The 17,184-nt window shown below is 37.9% G+C and overlaps 1 protein-coding gene and 1 pseudogene across 1 annotated transcript in view; both read right to left on the reverse strand.

Annotated features, from left to right (window-relative positions):
* Positions 1 to 13,947, reverse strand: part of LOC140710844 (vacuolar protein-sorting-associated protein 36 pseudogene) — a 28,584-nt pseudogene extending 14,637 nt beyond the window's left edge.
* The window catches only part of SH3BGRL (SH3 domain binding glutamate rich protein like), a 101,984-nt gene that overhangs the window by 48,260 nt on the left and 36,540 nt on the right, over positions 1 to 17,184 (reverse strand). The gene's annotated exons all lie outside the window — the stretch shown is intronic.

A 17,184-nucleotide genomic window follows, 5' to 3' on the forward strand; every position in this document is an offset into this window, starting at 1 on the left:
TGCTGGCTTCTGCTGTTGGGCAGGCAGCTCCAGGCACTGACACAGGTACCAGCTCCATGCAAGGCTGTGACTGGACCAGATGTACCACATGTGCCTTCCACTGCAACCACCTGCGTCTGCATGTGGGGAACGTAGTGGTGCTTGGAAGCTTGCAGATGCCAGGAACTGCAGAGCCCCAAAGAGGATGTCACATCTCTGGCTCAGGGACACCCTAAGTCTGGGCTCCCCAAAAGACTGTAGCTCTTCTCTCTTGTTACCCACAACATAGTGAGCAGGGGTGCATGTGTCAGCCAGGAGATGAGCTTTATTGAGTGACAGACACTCAGGAGACCCAAGGTGAGTAGCACCTTCCTGCAGCTAGTAATCTCAGTGTCTGTCAGAGTCTGGCTGAGTCTGGGGTTTTTATGGGCTCACAGGGAGGAAATGGTTATTGATTGGTCCATGGGAAGCCATGGGTGGGCCAAGAAAAAACACCATAAGTTATCACTCTGGGCCATGGACTCCACCTGGAACTGGCAGCCTGGCCTCCAGGCTTCAGACTGTATCTGGCTTGAAGGTGGAGTTTCACCTGAAACCCATCCCTTTCCACCCAGGAGACTGTCTGCCTTCTGCCACCATCAACCTGCCATCCATAGCACCCAGGCTGTTTGTGCCAAGGGGTGCCTGCAGGCCCGTGCCAAGCAACCCTCAGTTTCCTTGGTATCCCTCTCATGATCCTCAGTGCTCAAAGTCCAGAGGAAGCTGAGGCAGCAGGGTCTGGTGTGTCAGCACCGCTCCAATCATGCAAACCCCCAGTTGGGTTGCTACAGCACCCAGACACGGCCACAACTTTGCTTCACCCAAGAGCAGGCACCAGGAGCGGGAAGAGGCCAGAGAGAGGGAGAAGGCACTTCTGAGCCTGCAGAAGCAGGGATGGCTTTCCAGCCCCACAAGAGGGCAGGGATGCCTGGGTTCAGAACTCTGGCTGGGCATTTGCAGCTGCACACAGGAGCATGGGGCTCCCACTCTGCCAATTCAGTAGGGGATGGGGCTCCCACCAGTTACCAGCCCCCGCTGGCTCTGCATAGTGTGTAGCCCCAGTTGCATCTCCCCCATTTTAGCTGGCATCCCCACAGAGGCTGCTCCAGATAGGCCACCACCACCATCAATTTGAAGTCAGATAATGTGATTCCTCCAGTTTTGTTCTTTTTTGTTTAAGATAGCTTTAACTCTTCTGTGTCTTCTGTGGTTCTATATAACTGTACAGATTATTGTTTCTATGTTTGTGAAGAATGCCATTGGTATGTTGATATGGACTGCACTGAATCTGGAGATCACTTTGGGTAGGATGAACATTTAAACAATATTGATTCTTCCAATCCATGAAAATGAGATGTATTTCCATTTTTTGGAGTCCTCTTCAGTTCCTGTCATCAATGTTTTATGGTTTTCATTAGATAATTTACTTCTTTGTTTAACGTCCAGTTATTTAATTTTATTTCTGGCTATTGCAAATGAGATTAATTTTTTATTTCTTTTTCAGATTGTTCACTGTTGGCATATAAAAATGCTAATGGTTTTTGTATGTTGATTTTGTATCCTACAACTTTACTGAATTTGTAGATCAGTTTCTAATAGTTTTCTTGCGGAGTCTTTAGGTTTTTCCAAATATAATACCATATGATCTGCAGAGATAATTTGACTTCCTCCTTTACAATTTGGTTGCCCTTTATTTCTTTCTTGTCAAATTGCTCTAGTAGGACTTCCAGCACTATGTTGAATAACAGTGGTGAAAGTAAGCAGCCTTGACATGTTCCAGATCTTAGAGAAAATGCTTTCAGTTTTCTCCATTCAGTATTTTGCTAGCTGTGTGCATGTCACATAGAGCTTTTACTAAGGTGACATATGTTTCTTCTATACCCAGTTTATTGGGAGTTTTTATAATAATGAGATGCTGAATTTTATCAAATGATTTTCAGCAACAATTAAAATGATAATATGATTTGTATTCTTCACTCAGTTGATATGTATCACGCTGTCTGATTTGCATGTTGAACCATCCTTGCACCCCAGGAATAAATACTGCTTGGTTATGATGAATGATCTTTCTAATATATTGTTGAATTTGTTTTGCTAGTATGTTGCTGAGAATTTTTGCATCAGTTTTCTTTTTTTGATATGTCTTTGTCTTGTTTTGGTGTCAAGGAGATGCTGGCCTCATAGTTTGGAAGTATTCCCTCCTCTATTTTTCAAAATCTTTGAGTAGGATTAAAAGTATTTCTTCTGTAAACATTTGGTAGGATTCAGCAGTCAAACCTTCAGGTTCAAGGTAGTTCTTTACTGGGAGACTTTTACTTATGATTTTGATCTCATTACTTGTTACTGTTGTGCTCAGGTTTTGGATTTCTTCCTGGTTCAATGTTGGTAAGTTTCATGTGTGTAGAAATTTGTCCATTTCTTCTATATTTTCCAGCTTACTGGCGTAGAGTTGCTTATAGTAGCCATTAATAATGTTTTTAATTTGTGCAGTATCAATTGTAATGTCTCCTTTTTCATGTCTGATTTTATTTATTTACATCTCTCATTTTTCCCTTAGTTAGTCTAGTTAAAGGATGGTCAATTTTGTTTAGCTTTTCCAAAAACCACCTTTTACTTTCACTGATCTGCTTTGTTTTCTTCATTTTAATTTCATTTATTTCCTTATTACTTCTTTTCTTGTACTAATTTTGCTTTTGGTTTGCTCTTGCTTTTGTTGTTCTTTAAGATGCATTGTTAGGTTACTTATTTCAAGTTTCCCCTTTTTCAGATGTAGACACTTATATCTATAAACTTCCCTGTTACTACTGCTTTTGCTGTATCTTATCCATTTTGGTATGTTGTGTTTCCATTATTATTTATTTCAAAATTTTTTTCAATTTCTTTCTTAATTCCTTCCTTGACGAACTGTTAATTCAGCAGCATATTATTTAATTTCCATACATCTGTATAGTTTGCAGCATTCTTCTTGTTATTTGGTCTATAATGCAGATTAATTTCAATATTTCTTTTTTGATTTTCCATCTGGAAGATCTGTCCAATGCTGAAAGTGGGATATAGGTCTCCAGTTAATATTTTATTAGGGACTACCTCTCTTTAGCTCTAACAATATTTGCTTTATATATCTGGATGCTCCAGCGTTGGGTACATATATATTTAAAACTGTTACATCCTCTTGCTGAATTGACTCCTTTATCATTATATAGTGACCTACCTTGTCTCATATAGTTTTTGTCTTGAAATCAATTTTGTCTTATATAAGTATAGCTATTCCTGCTCTTTTTTTGTTTTCCATCGAAATGGAATATGTTTTTCTATCCCTTTATTTTCAGACTATGTATATGTGCATATGTATCAGTCTATATCTATCTTTAGAGGTGAAATATGTTTCTTACAGGCAACAGATTAATTGCTTTTGTTTTTAATATCCATTCATTCACTCTTCAACTTTTGATTAGATAATTCAGTCCACTTACATTAAATGTTGTTGTGGGTAAGTAAAGACTTCCTCCTGCCATTTTGTTATTTGTTTTCTTGTTGTTTTGTGATCTTCTCTTCTTTCTTTCTTTCCTGTCTTCCATTAGCGAAGGTGATTCTGTGATATGATCTAGTTTGTTGCTTTTGTATTTTTTGTATATCCACTGTATATTTTTGAGGTTACCATGAGGCTTGCAAATATTATCTAATAACCCACTATCTTCGGCTAATAATAACACTGTTTGCATTAAGAAAGAAACATGCAAAATAAAACTAATAAAAACTTTACACCTTAACACCATCCCCCTGCTTTTTAACTTTCTGTTTTTACTATTTACATATTATTGTACTGTCTATGTCTCCAAAAGATGCTGTAGTTATTGTTTTTGATAGGTTTATCGTTTAGTTCTTCTACTTAGGATAAGAGTGTTACACACCACAGTCACAGTGATATAATAATCTGTGTTTTTTCTGTGTATTTCCTCTTACCAGTGAATTTTGTACTTTCAGGAGATTACTTTTTGCTCATTATCATTATAATTCCTTTGGCACTTTAAATATTTTGTCCCACTCTCTCCTAGTCTATAAGGTTTCCACTGAATAGTCTGCTGCCAGATGCATTGGAGATCCATTGTATGTTATTTCTTTTGCTGCTTTTAGGATCCTTTCTTTATCCTTGATCTTTGGAAGTTTGATTATTAAATGCCTTGAGGCAGTTTTCTTTAGGTTAAATCTGCTCGGCGTTCTACAACCTTCTTGTACTTGTTTACTGATATCTTTCTCTGTTTTGGAAGTTTCTCTGTCATTTTTCCTTTGAATGAACTTGTTACCCGTATCTCTTTCTCCACCTCCTCTCTAAGGCCCGTAACTTTTAGATTTGCCCTTTTCCACCATATCTTAGATTCTGTATGCATGCTACTTTTTTTTATTCTTTTTTCTTTTGTCTCCTCTGACTATGCATTTTCAAGTAGCCAGTTTTCAAGACCACTACTTCTTTCTTCTGTCTGATCAATTCCACTATTAAAAAACTCTGATGCATTTCTCAGTATCCTCATTGCATTTTCTGCTCCAGAGTTTCTTTTTAATTATTTTAATCTCTTTGTTAAATTTATATGATAGAATTCTGAACTCCTTCTCTGTGTTATCTTGATTTCTTTTGAGTTTCCTCATCACAGCTATTTTGAATTATCAGTCTGAAAGTTCACATACCTCTGTTTCTCCAGGATTGGTCCCTGGTGTCTTATTTAGTAATTAATGAGGTCATGTTTGCCTAGATGGTGTTGATGTTAGTAGATGTTCTTTGTCATCTGGGCATTAAAGAGTTAGGTATTTCTTGTAATCTTCAATGTCTAGGCTTGTTTGTACCTCTCTTAGAAAAGCTCTCCAGATATTCAAAATAAATTGGGCTTGTGATCCAAGCTGCAGCTGCTTCAGAAGGCATGCCAAGTCCATTAATGCTTTGGTTGTTGCATACTCATAGAGGTATCACCTTGATGGTGTTGGGCTGTTTCCAGGAGAATTCTCTGAATTACCAGGCAGAGCTCTTGTTCTCTTCCCTTACCTTCTCCCAAGCAATGGAGTTTCTCTCTCTCTCTCTCTCTCTCTCTCTCTCTCTCTCTCTCTCTGTTCTGCACTACCCAAAGGTAGGAATAGAGTGACACAAGTACCAGTGGCCACCACCACTATGACTGCACTGGGTCAGACCTGAAGCAAACAGCACTGTGTCTCACCCAAGGCCTGCTGTAATCACCCCCTGGCTACTGCCTGTTTGCTCAAGGCCCCGGGGCTCTACAATTAGCAGGTGACAAAACCAGCCTGGCCAGTGTTCTTCTCGTCAGTATGGTGAGTTCCCCCAGATCCCAGGTGGATTCAAAGGTGCTGTGCAGGAGGCAGATAATAGAGTCAAAAATCTTAGCAGTCCACCTGGTGTTCTACTATACTGTGGCCGAACTGGCACTCAAGCCACAAGAGGTAGTTCTTTCTACTGTTCACTCACTTTCCAAAGGCAGAGGTGCCTGAACCCATGGTCACTTCACCACTAATTTCCATGGTTTCAAGTCTTTAGACTGTGCCTTCTTTCTTACTGAAGGTTCCCTGCTACTTAGAAGCCACACCAGGGCCTCCTTGCACTGTCATCCTATTCTGTCTCTCTCTCTCTCTCTCCCCCTCCCTCCTTCAGTCTCTCTCTCTCCCTTCATCCTTCCCTCACACACACAACAAAACTTACTGGACTTTAGATCAGATAACTTTCTTTTCTTCTAGAATCTTGTGTATTATAACTCAAATGGTATCGGTTCCATAGTGTGAGGCAAATTGCAAATGCTGCCACTTTTTTATAGAAAGCGAGCATTCTCTAAACTATATACTTTTCAGCCCTTTCAGAAATACATGGCTCAGTCTTCTCAAGTCTTCAACTACATATGCTTCGTTACATATAGCTACTTGATGTTTTTTGATGGTGCGCCTGTTGTTGAAAATGCAGACTGTTGAGTCGCATTCCCATAGATCCAAATTTAATAAGTCTAGAGCACCCATGAATAAAATTTTAAACAGTCACCCTCTGAGACTTTTGAAGCAGGCGTTACTCATACTGCACCGTGAGAAACAATGGAGTGTTTATAGAAAACCTAACACTGAGTCATTTACCAGTCCTAAGTCATGTATTTGCTCTTACTGTTACCTCTCACAGGAGTGTCCTTTCTCTTCATCTCTAATAATAAAATTATTGTTTAGTTTTTGAGATTCTGCTTAAGTGCAGAATCCTTGTCCATTTCTCCACACCTAGCACATGTGCTTTTGCCTTTTCAGTTAGATATGGACATGATCGGCACTGGGGTACAAAGAAGTATTGGGTGAATATAGAATCTGTAGGCTATACACTCTGGAGTTTTGCATCTGAGCCCATACCCTTGAATTAAGTTTGCTATCGGGGCTCTAAATTGGGTAAACTTATAAAAAACAAACAATCCTGGGCATCAGATTGGTCAGGGTAGTAACTCAGACCACATAGAAACTAGGGAGAAGAATTGGCAGTCATGTCAGGACCAGACATTGTGGATGAGAGGTAAGGAAATTAAAAAAACAGCTGTCAGCTAGAAAACTGTACAAGTTCAATAGGGGGAGCCAGTGATAGCACTCCAATGGTTTAAGACCAAATGATGGCATGTTACACAACTATCTAATTGAGTATGTACAGTTAGTTGATTGAGTTACATGATAACAAGGAGAAAAAAAGGCTAGAGTGGTAAAAGCAGAGTTGGAGTGGAACATAAGAAGGACAGGAGCCATGGATACAGTTAATAAGTGGAAAAATAAAATAAAAATTTGAACTCATATCAACCTTTTTTTGTTATACCAGGAGATTTTCAAACCTCAGTATGACTGAAAATATACTTCAGAAAGTCAAGACCTGGGCCTAGGAATCTGCATTAAAAACACTACTCTGGGTAGAGATGGGTAGTCTATATATCATACCTGAAAACCAGTAAACTATTGCTCTTACTTGTTTGGTTGAGGCACTATTTCCCTTTCCCTATCTTACATTCTACTTTTGTCAACTGAGGCAAGTTTCCATATTCATTTTTCAGATACTCAACTACCTAGCAAGCCTAAGCATTAAAAATACAAATTATCTGATCCCTTTTCTCTCTCCCCAACCCTTCCAAACTCTGGGTTTTAAGACCTGGAGACTTCCTAAAAGAAAAAAGCAACTACTTTTTGGGACAGTTTGGTAGTGGTCTCTGCCAGGCATACTATATCCTAAATCTTTGAGCTCATAAGCATGTTTTCTTTGCTAACATTAAAATAATATTCATCATAATTTTGTTAGCTTTACCTTTAATTGAATGCTTTAATTGAGTGCCTATTATGTACTAAGCACAGTGTGAAGCACATAACATTATCTCTAAATCCTCAAAATAAATCTATGATGTTGGTATTATTATCTTCATTTGACAGATAAAGAAAGGAACTCTCTGAGAAGAGGGAAAACGTGAGTAACCTACTCAAGACAACCACCATTAAATGATGGCTTGATCCATTACATGAGATTTAAAAACATGTATCCTGAATCCAAAGTTTGTGCTTTTAATTGTTCAACTTTACAGTGTATGGAAACCCAGATGTCTCATAAGTACTCACTAGCTCATAAATATCCACAATAACTACTGGCATTAGTCCAAGACACAATCACAAAAATCTAAAAGGCAAAGGAAAGGGACATAGCTCAAAACCCAGAATTACAACCCTTTCTGATATTAAAACATGTCTAGTAAACTTCTATTAACAGGTACCTACAGTCAAAGTGAAGAATTCATATGTCTCAAGACGCAGAGAGCCTTAATGATTTTAGTGGGAGATGAAAAAGTAGAATATTTCCACAGTTAAGCTTCATCTAAGAACTTTAAAATTTCCATAAGTTCTCTTGCCGTTCAGTAGTACATACACTTTCACAACAGAAAAGTTTTCCATATTACACCAAAAAACTCAATGGAGAACGTTTTGCTATAATAAAAATCATTAAAAAAATGTAATTAATAATCACATCTCCTGGCCATATTTGAATGCAAAATAATGGAAAACTTGGAAGAATCGTTAATACCTTAAAAACGAAAAGCTGCACTGAACTGTTCATAAATTCACTTTGTAAAAATCATGAAAGAAAACTAAAGAGAAAATGAGGAAAGCCATTTCACCATCTGTATTGTATTAATGCGTAATGCAGAAATGATTTTTTAACATTTGCCTTATTACTTTGAGAAAGTGAGCAAGTCGAGGTGTTTCTATATTGATGCAACTTATTTGTAATTGTAATATACTTTTTAAAATCCAATTTGAAGAATTTAGAAAGGGCCAGTAAAGGAACTATCTATGTTTTTGCAACTTGCTCGAAATAGCCTGTGAAAAACAGACTATTCTAGACTATGTAAAGGAGCCTAGAGAGTAGAGGTCAATGTTAATAGTAAATCAATGAAAGACAAAATAATCTCTTGAATAACGGCCTTGAAAAACACACAAACTTCCTCAACAGGACATTTAAAAACACCTAGGCAGTTAAGATGGGCCTGCCAAAAGAGGAAAGTATAAAAGCAAACAACTAATTTCTGTATACTCCTGACTTACCAGTTTAAATTCAAACTTTTTTTTTTACCACCATTAACAGTGGCTGACTAGCTGACTTCTTCCTGTCTTAGTGGAACAACGAAAATGTAAAATCCTGGATACGGATCCTCGCTCTAAAATTATTGACTATAAGACCTTGGGCAAGGTATTCAAATGCTCTGAGACTCAATTTTCTTAAATGTAAAATGGGCGTAATAACACCTATTTCATAGACTACACGAAAGAGGAATGCAAAGTGCCTGGCTTTGAGCTTGGCACCCAAACGGCACTCAATAAATAGAATGTCTTCCCACATCCATTTACTCCTTTTCTCCTACTCATTTTTCAAATTCATGCCAAAGTCATGTCAATGTAAAATCCTGGATATGGATCCTGACTCGGCTAAGTTATTGGCTGTATAATCTTGGCCAAGGTATTCAAATGCTCATGGATATCAAAGTCCTATATTCTCTAAACATATTTTAGGCACACTGATTTTCCTTATATCTGAATTCTTACAGCAGTGGTTTCTAATCTGTGGTCCAGAGATCTCTGTCGGGATGAACAATAGGGAGGGAGAAACAGAGTTAGGGTTTGTAACTCTTTGTAGACCCATTGTAAAGGGTCTACAAAGCTCTATGTATGCAAAGCACTGTCTATAGACTGAATAAATAAGTCTTGCACTTAAACACACATTTTTTTTCAATATGTGTAGATGCTGTTGTTTAAAATACAAATTCATTTCAAAGTGTTATCAAATTCATGATAGCTTCTTGTTATTATTTGTTCTCCAAATCAATAGATAGTAAAAATTCAACTACTATTATAGATTTCCATATTCATACTCAGAAAAGGTGAATCCCACAATTGCAAGTTGTATTTATATCACATAGTTGTATATGATATCCTCCAGTGAGAGGAATGAGGCAGTAGTCATCCCTAGCATAAAATTTAAGAAGGCACCAAAACCACAATAGTAAAGATAAAAATACTTTAAAGAAATATTTTTAAAATAAAAACTAATGCAAAAACATATAAAGAACAAAATACCAAAAGTTTAAATAAAGACATGATCTGACAGGGTCAAGATACAGGTGAAGTGACTGAGGTGAGTCATAAAAGTTCCAGATCAGATGCTGTTTCATAAAAATAGTGAGGATTTCACCCTACATGTTTTAAGAAGGAAAGACTGGATCATTATTCCACAATATGAAAAGTGTTCATTAAAATGTACAGCTGGACCTAAAAAATAGTAAGCTAAACTATGTCATGGGTGCTTTCACAAAGAAACAGCTTGCTTTGGCATGCAAGAGTGAGAGAGAGAGAGCGTGAGAGAGAAGGCATGAGAAAGGACAGCAGGATAGGCATGTTAAAAGTGAATTTAGTAATAGAAACAATTCTGGGAGAGCATCAACTAGTAGTAAAATCCTGCTATTCAGAAAGACTAGCAGCTAGCCTACAATTCTTTTCCAGAGGACAGGTGACAGTGACATCATCTTCCTTATCATCATCATCATCATCGACATCATCATCACTAATTCACTACTATTTATTGAATAGTTACTGTATCCCAGATCTACATTGAGAACGTCACCCCTATTTATGATCTAAATTTCAGAGGGAATTAAATAACTTGCATTAGGTGCTATTTATATTTTAGAGATAATAGAGTTTAATAAGGTATACCTGTAATAATAATAATAAAAACAATAATAATATATAGTTATAGAATAGTTACTGTTTTAAGCACTGTGCTAAGCATATTGTCTCACTTAAACTTTATAACAGCCAAGTAAGTATTATTATCCCCAGTTTTACTGAGGCTTTGAGGCGTGTGTGTGGGTGTCTGTGCAGACACGCACACCTGTACATACATAAACATTTATGTGTGTATATATACATATATATATACACACACACATAGAGAGAAAGAGAGAGAAACACACAAAAACATGCATATAAATATATATGAACATGCATATATATTCAGTATCTAATATGTGCTAGTAATGATGCTAAGTACCACACAAATGATTTTATTAATTTCATTTGATAGCACCCAGAAAATATTGCTACAGCAGCCTTGGACCCAAAGCTGCCACTTTTACAACAAGGGTTTGCTAGTGGCTTGCCATGAGTCTATCTGAGTAAGCTGACTGAGCTCCAAAAGGTTCTCCTTAGAGTTATTGCCACTATAACCTATGAAAACCGATAAAGGCTACAATACCAGAACTGAAGAAGATGCTTGGAATTTAAATGGAAAATATTCTTACTTTTATTGCAAAGCAAAGTAGCTGGCCAGGATGGTGATGTGGTTTTTTTCCTAACACTTAAATATGTGTCATCTTTCCACACCAACAACCAATTCTCCATTCTCCAACACCGAGTGAGTGTCCCACAATTTGATTCTTGACACTATCTTTGTGGAAGTAATGTTAGATTGTTAAAAGGCTCAGTCCCAAAAGACTGTTCCCACTTCAGACGCCAGTCAAAAGTGGGATCCCATAGTGACCCACAGTTCTAACTGGTTAACTGAAACTTCAGGAGTTCCCACTATCAGCTCTCAGGATTGACAATTAACTAGAACAATTCGCAGGACTCAGGAAGTGCCCTACTTGCTATAGTTTGTTATAAAAGATAACAAATGAGTAGCAAGATGAATAGGTACATATGGCTTGTCCCAGAAGGGTCCCAAATGCAGGAGCCTCTGTACCTGTGAAATCAATTTGCACCACCTTCCCAGCATGTAGATGTGTTTACCAGTACAGAAGTTCCTGGAACACTGTTGTTTAGGGGTTTCTATGGAGGTTTCCCCTCTGGTGACCAGCCTCCATCCTGCAGCTCTCTGACCTCCCGACCTCCAAGAGTCACCTCATTAGTACAAACTCAGATGTGATTGAAAGAAACATTCCTCTATCTCGCTCAGGAAATTCCAAGGGTTTTAGAATCTCTGTGCCAAAAACCAGGGACAAAAATAAAATGTATCTATTTTTATTATATCACAGTGGTATTCTAAAAAATAAATAAGTCATTGTGAAAACTGTTAGCTCACATTAATTTTGCATAAATTGGACACTCTGTTTTGACTGTAACTATAATTTAATTTTTCAGCACAATTTTGACAGGTTAATCACAAAGTTGATCATCACCATTTAACAGACAGCAATTCAGTTAAATTGATAATAGCTATTGGTCAGTAAGAGTTAGGAATCTCCCTTCCAATCAGCTATATACAGCAACAAACTGACTACTTTCCAGCAAAGGACAAAATCCTATAACATAGTTTACTACTTTGTTTAGATCACTAGGTTCAGAGGGAACTGATTTTAAAAAGAAAGTAACCAAAACGATATCCTAATTTCTCTCTTCTAAAAGTGATGAACATGAATACTGACACTCAAAGGCTAACATTATAGAGAAAATAAAATTCAACTCTCTTTAATTAAAAAAGAAGCCTAATGATACCACATTTCACAACTCTTTTAAGTGATAAACTGAGTTAGGAGTGATGAGTATTCCCTTGACTCCAAATTTACAAATAGAACTTCATCTGTAAGTCCATCTTTTTAGATACGCGTCTGATGAAATGTGCCATTCTTATTGGCAGAATCTTTTGTTTTCCTAAGAGATTAAGAGTGAATAAAGCTTTTACTGCAGGCTGCTACTAAAATAATATTTAAATCTATTTCTACACAAACATTTTCCAAGGTCAATCCAACCTGGTTTTTCTGACTCCTCTCCTTGAAGAGCCACAGACCACCAAGTGGTGAACATATATGTCTTACTTCTGCACATCAACATATTGTTCTAATGAGCACTGATTCAGTGACCCAATTAGGAACCACAAGATATGAAAAATCTCATTTGGGGGAAAGTAACTACAGAAGAAACCTGAGTTTTTTTTTTTTTTTTTTTTTTTTGGGTCTTAAAGAAAGTTAGGGGAATCCAGCTTTCACCCAATTTAGCTCAGAGTCAAACCATAAAAACAGGAGTCCACAGACTTATCTTCATGTGTCAAGAGTCAGTTGGGGCCACACATTACAAGGATGAAAGAACTCAGCAATGTTATATTGATGATAATAGTGCCAATCATACCACCACCATTTTAAACTTGTATAGGATTTTACAGTTTATAAAGTTTACCACTGGCTTTATTTGATCTCTCCTCTGACTTCAATTCCAATTTTATTGCACATTATTCGGTCTGTTCTAGCCACACCAGGGATCACCTGTGTTCCTCAAATATGCCAAGATAATTTCCTCATCTAGGTCCTTTCAGTTGCTAGCCCTCAGCCTGAAATGTTATTTTCCTTGCACATCACATACCTGTTTCTTTCTTATTTCCTTTGAAACTCAGTTTAAGCATCACCTCCGGAGTGGCATCCTCCCTGATCACATTATCTAAAGCAAGTCTTTTGTTACACTCTCACTCTAAACTCTGTCCTCTTTCTTCTTGGTACTTATCAGAAGTCATAACTACATATTTATTTATGCATTTACTTCTTTAACGTCTGTATTTTCCAGTAGAATGTAACCTTAATGGAAGTAGGGACTGTGTCTATGTCGATCCTGTTCATCGCTGAATCCTCAGGGCCTAGCACAAAGTCAAGCACACAGAAGATGCTCAAAATATACTTGTTGATGAACAACTGAATTATGAATATATAATCTTTTTCATTATGACAACCTTATGGAATAGGTAGGGGAGTAGTATTATAATGTATAGTCATTTTTTAGTTGAGGTCACTGAGGTTCACAGAAATGAAGGGACCTGTAACACAGCTATGAATGGTGGAGTTCATACACAAGCTCTGAACTTCATACTCCAAGTTCAATGCCCCTTCCACTATGACATACACCTAGAATTGATACAGAAGTGGAGCATGGAAGTGCTGGGAAGGGAAGGTTGTGGTCCCTGGCTAGGGCGCCATCCCTGGGACTGTGCCCACACACCTAGGTGAGGACAGGTATTTCTGTTTTCCTGCCAAATGTTGCATTTCCCAAGACCACCTTGGCCCATTATGCCCCCATCCTGTACCCATAAAAACCCTAAGACCCTACTGGGCACACACACAAGCAGCTGGACATCAAGAGGAACACATAGGTGGAAGAACACACAAGCAGCTGGATGTCGAAAGGAACACACCAGTGTAAGAGCACACCAACAGTCGCTGGCAAGCCACCAACCACCACGACGTGCAGTTTGGCCAGGGCGGTCAGAGGACAGCCAGGCCACTGAGCAGCCTGAATCCAGGGGAAAACCACCTTCCCACTCCATCTCCCTTGTGGCTCCCCAACCATCTGCTGAGAGCCACTTCCGCTCAATAAAACCTTGCAATCATTCTCCAAGCTCATATGTGATCTGATTCTTCTGGTACAACAAGGCAAGAAACCCCGGGATACAGAAAGCCCTTTGTCCTTGTGATAAGGCAGGGTGGGGTCTAATTAAGCTGACTAACACAAGGCACCTACAGATGGCAAAACTGAAGGAGCATACTGTAACACACGCCCACTGGGGCTTCAGCTGTAAACATTCACCCTTGACACTGTTGTGGGGTCGGAGCCCCACAGCCTGCCCATCTGCATGCTCCCCCTAGAAGTTTGAGCGACGGGTCACCGAAGAAGTGAGCCATGCCCCCACAGCACATCCTGTAAGGGGTATAATGGAACTTTTCCCATTTCAGAATCTCCTTGATTACTATTAATTCCATGTCATTTAATCATGGACACTTGCTCCATAGCCCCTGGACACGAATTCTAGGGAGTAGAGACACTAATGGATCACAGACTTCCTTAAAAAGGAGCTGTCCAATTTTCCAGGTTCTTTGTAAAAGAGGACTGTCATTCTACTCAGGACACTCAAGATTTCCAAACTTCAGTAATATCGAATCTTAAACCCTCTAGATGCTGTGTGTAACTCACAAGCTGTAGTTCATATGTCACAGCTATAAGTCATTTGTGGCAAAGAGCTCTTAATGTCACTGTGTTGAGAAATGAATTTACATTATATACCCAAAACATATGAACAAAGTAATGTGAATTAACTATATACTGTATAACAAAAATAAAATCCAAAGCCCCCCAACCATCTAAATGGACCCCTCCTCTTGGCTAGGGGCATTCCAAAGTTAACCTGAAAATCTAGTTCAGGTTATGATGGGAAGGGAGAGCTGGACATGCCTCATTATACCTTCCTCCCTTTTATATTTACCAATAGAACAGGCTCTTTAGGTTTGATAAGAAACATTTACAAGCTATTCTCTCTGAAACCTGCTACCTAGTGGCTTCATCTGCATGAAAAAACTTTGGTCTCTACAACCCCTTACCTTAACCCAGACATTCCTTTCTATTGATTCCAGATCTTTAGATAGTAACTCTTTCAATCAATTGCCAATCAGAAAATCTTTGAATCTGCTTATGACCTGCAACCTACCCCCCCTCCCAGCACCTGCTTCCAGTTGTTCTGCCTTTCTGGACCGAACCAATGTACATCTTACATGTACTGACTGGTGTCTTATATCTGCCTAAAATATATAAAACCAAACTGGAGTCCAACCACCAACATGGGCACATGTTTTCATGATCTCCTGAAGGCTGTGTCATGGGCCATTGGTCACTTAGATATGGTTCAGATTAAACCTCTTCATAAATATTAGAGTTTGACATTTTTAATTGACAGTGTTATGGCTCCTTACATGGACCATTTTTCCATTTAAACCCATTAATATGAACCACCACTAGAAAAAGACTATACATATTTACAGGAAATCACTATAATATTTTTAAGCCCTGGTATCTAAAACTGCATACAAACTGCAATATATGAGAGAACAAGAAGTAACGTGGTCACAGTTTATTTTGTAATAACTTGTGTAAATTCATCAGACAGTGCAGAAATCCAAGAACTAAATGACGTATGTTATCATACGGGTTAATACTTCAGGCATTAGTTCACCAATGTACTTATCTCATTCTTGGTTTAGGCTATGTAACAGCGCTTTCAGCTTACAAGAATTGAAAAATAACAAATAAAAATAGATAAAATTATATTACTTGAAAAAGTATTTGCAAGTAAATATTATTATTTAAAACTTAAAAAGCAAATGGAATAATTATGTCTTTCAGAGACTTATCAAGATAGCAAGCAAAAAAGAAGTCATTTCTAAAGCAAAGGTAAAAACATAAGACAACTGATTTCCTTTAGGCTACGAAGCAGTCAGCAGTCCCAACAGTACAAGAATTTTTGCACATTCTTCACACAGACTTGAACTCCAAGGTTTTGCAACTGATGAGACAGGCCCTCTGTTCTCAGATAGAACCAGCAAAGTAAGGGTATATGGGTTAGCAACCGTGCAGAACAGAACATTTTGTTTGTTGTTAAGTAAAATTATGAAAATGCAACTGTTAAATAGGAAACTAATTGACCGCTTTAGCAATGGATCTGGAAATCTTCTGTAGATCAAAATAAAATGTGGCCATTTCAAATCCATAAAGTGACTGAAAAATTTCCACCATGTTTCTAACTGGTGTCGGGTCTAACAACCAATGACTCAATAACTGGTTTTTGATGCTCCATTTTTTCACAAGAATATCATTCTTTAGAAAAGTCCAACGTATTTATTTCAGGTACAACTTCACAATTCTTATGACAACCTCGAAAGATCTGTAATGTGTGCAATGTTAAACCCAACCTTATTTAAAAGGAACAAAAGCAGTGACAGAGTTAGGTGAACTGCACAAGGATACATGACTTAACAATGGCATAGTCAACAACTCTATTAGTTTCCTATTGTCAGTCTAACAAATTACCACAAATTTAGTGGCTTAAAACAACACGATTCTAAAGGTCAGAGCTTGAAATTAGTCTGACAGGGCTGAAACCAAGGTGGTGGTAAAACTCCTTCCTTCTGAGGGCTCTAGAGGAGATTCCATTTTCCTTGTCTATTCTAGTTTTCAGAGCCCATCTACATTTCTTGGCTTATGACTTTTTCCTCACATCACTCCAACCTCTTGTTTACATCATCATACCTCCTGTTTCCCTTTATGTCAAAAATTTTCCCTCTGCCTTTCTCCTAAAAAGACTGTCGTGATTACATTTAGGGCCCACACAGAGAATCCAGAATAATCCATCCTTCTAGTTATACTTAATTTAATCATACATGCAAAGTCCATTTGCCATATAAGGTGCATCTACAGATTCCTTAGATGGGAACCTGAATATCTTTGGGGGCCATTATTCAGCCTACCTCAGTAATAAAACTGAATCCAAGCATATTTATTCTTGATTCACTATGCCAAGGGTGACTTGCTCACAACTATACAGCTGCCATAGGTGGTTGTTGGTTTTCTGTGTGACCCTGAGATTCTGAAAAAAGAAATAATTTCTGTCTCTCTCTCTTTCTCTCACACACACACACATGCAGACAGACACACAAACACACATACATACATGCACATTATTAAGCCAGAATATTAATGTCATGGTTTAAAAGTGTTCTTTAGAAAAACATACAATAATAATAAAAATATAGATAAAAAAGTATTTTAGTCAATCTGTAACAGAGCAAATTATTTTTATGGTAAAAAACAAAT

This window comes from Chlorocebus sabaeus, chromosome X (genome assembly GCF_047675955.1).
Source record: "Chlorocebus sabaeus isolate Y175 chromosome X, mChlSab1.0.hap1, whole genome shotgun sequence".
NCBI lineage: Eukaryota > Metazoa > Chordata > Mammalia > Primates > Cercopithecidae > Chlorocebus > Chlorocebus sabaeus.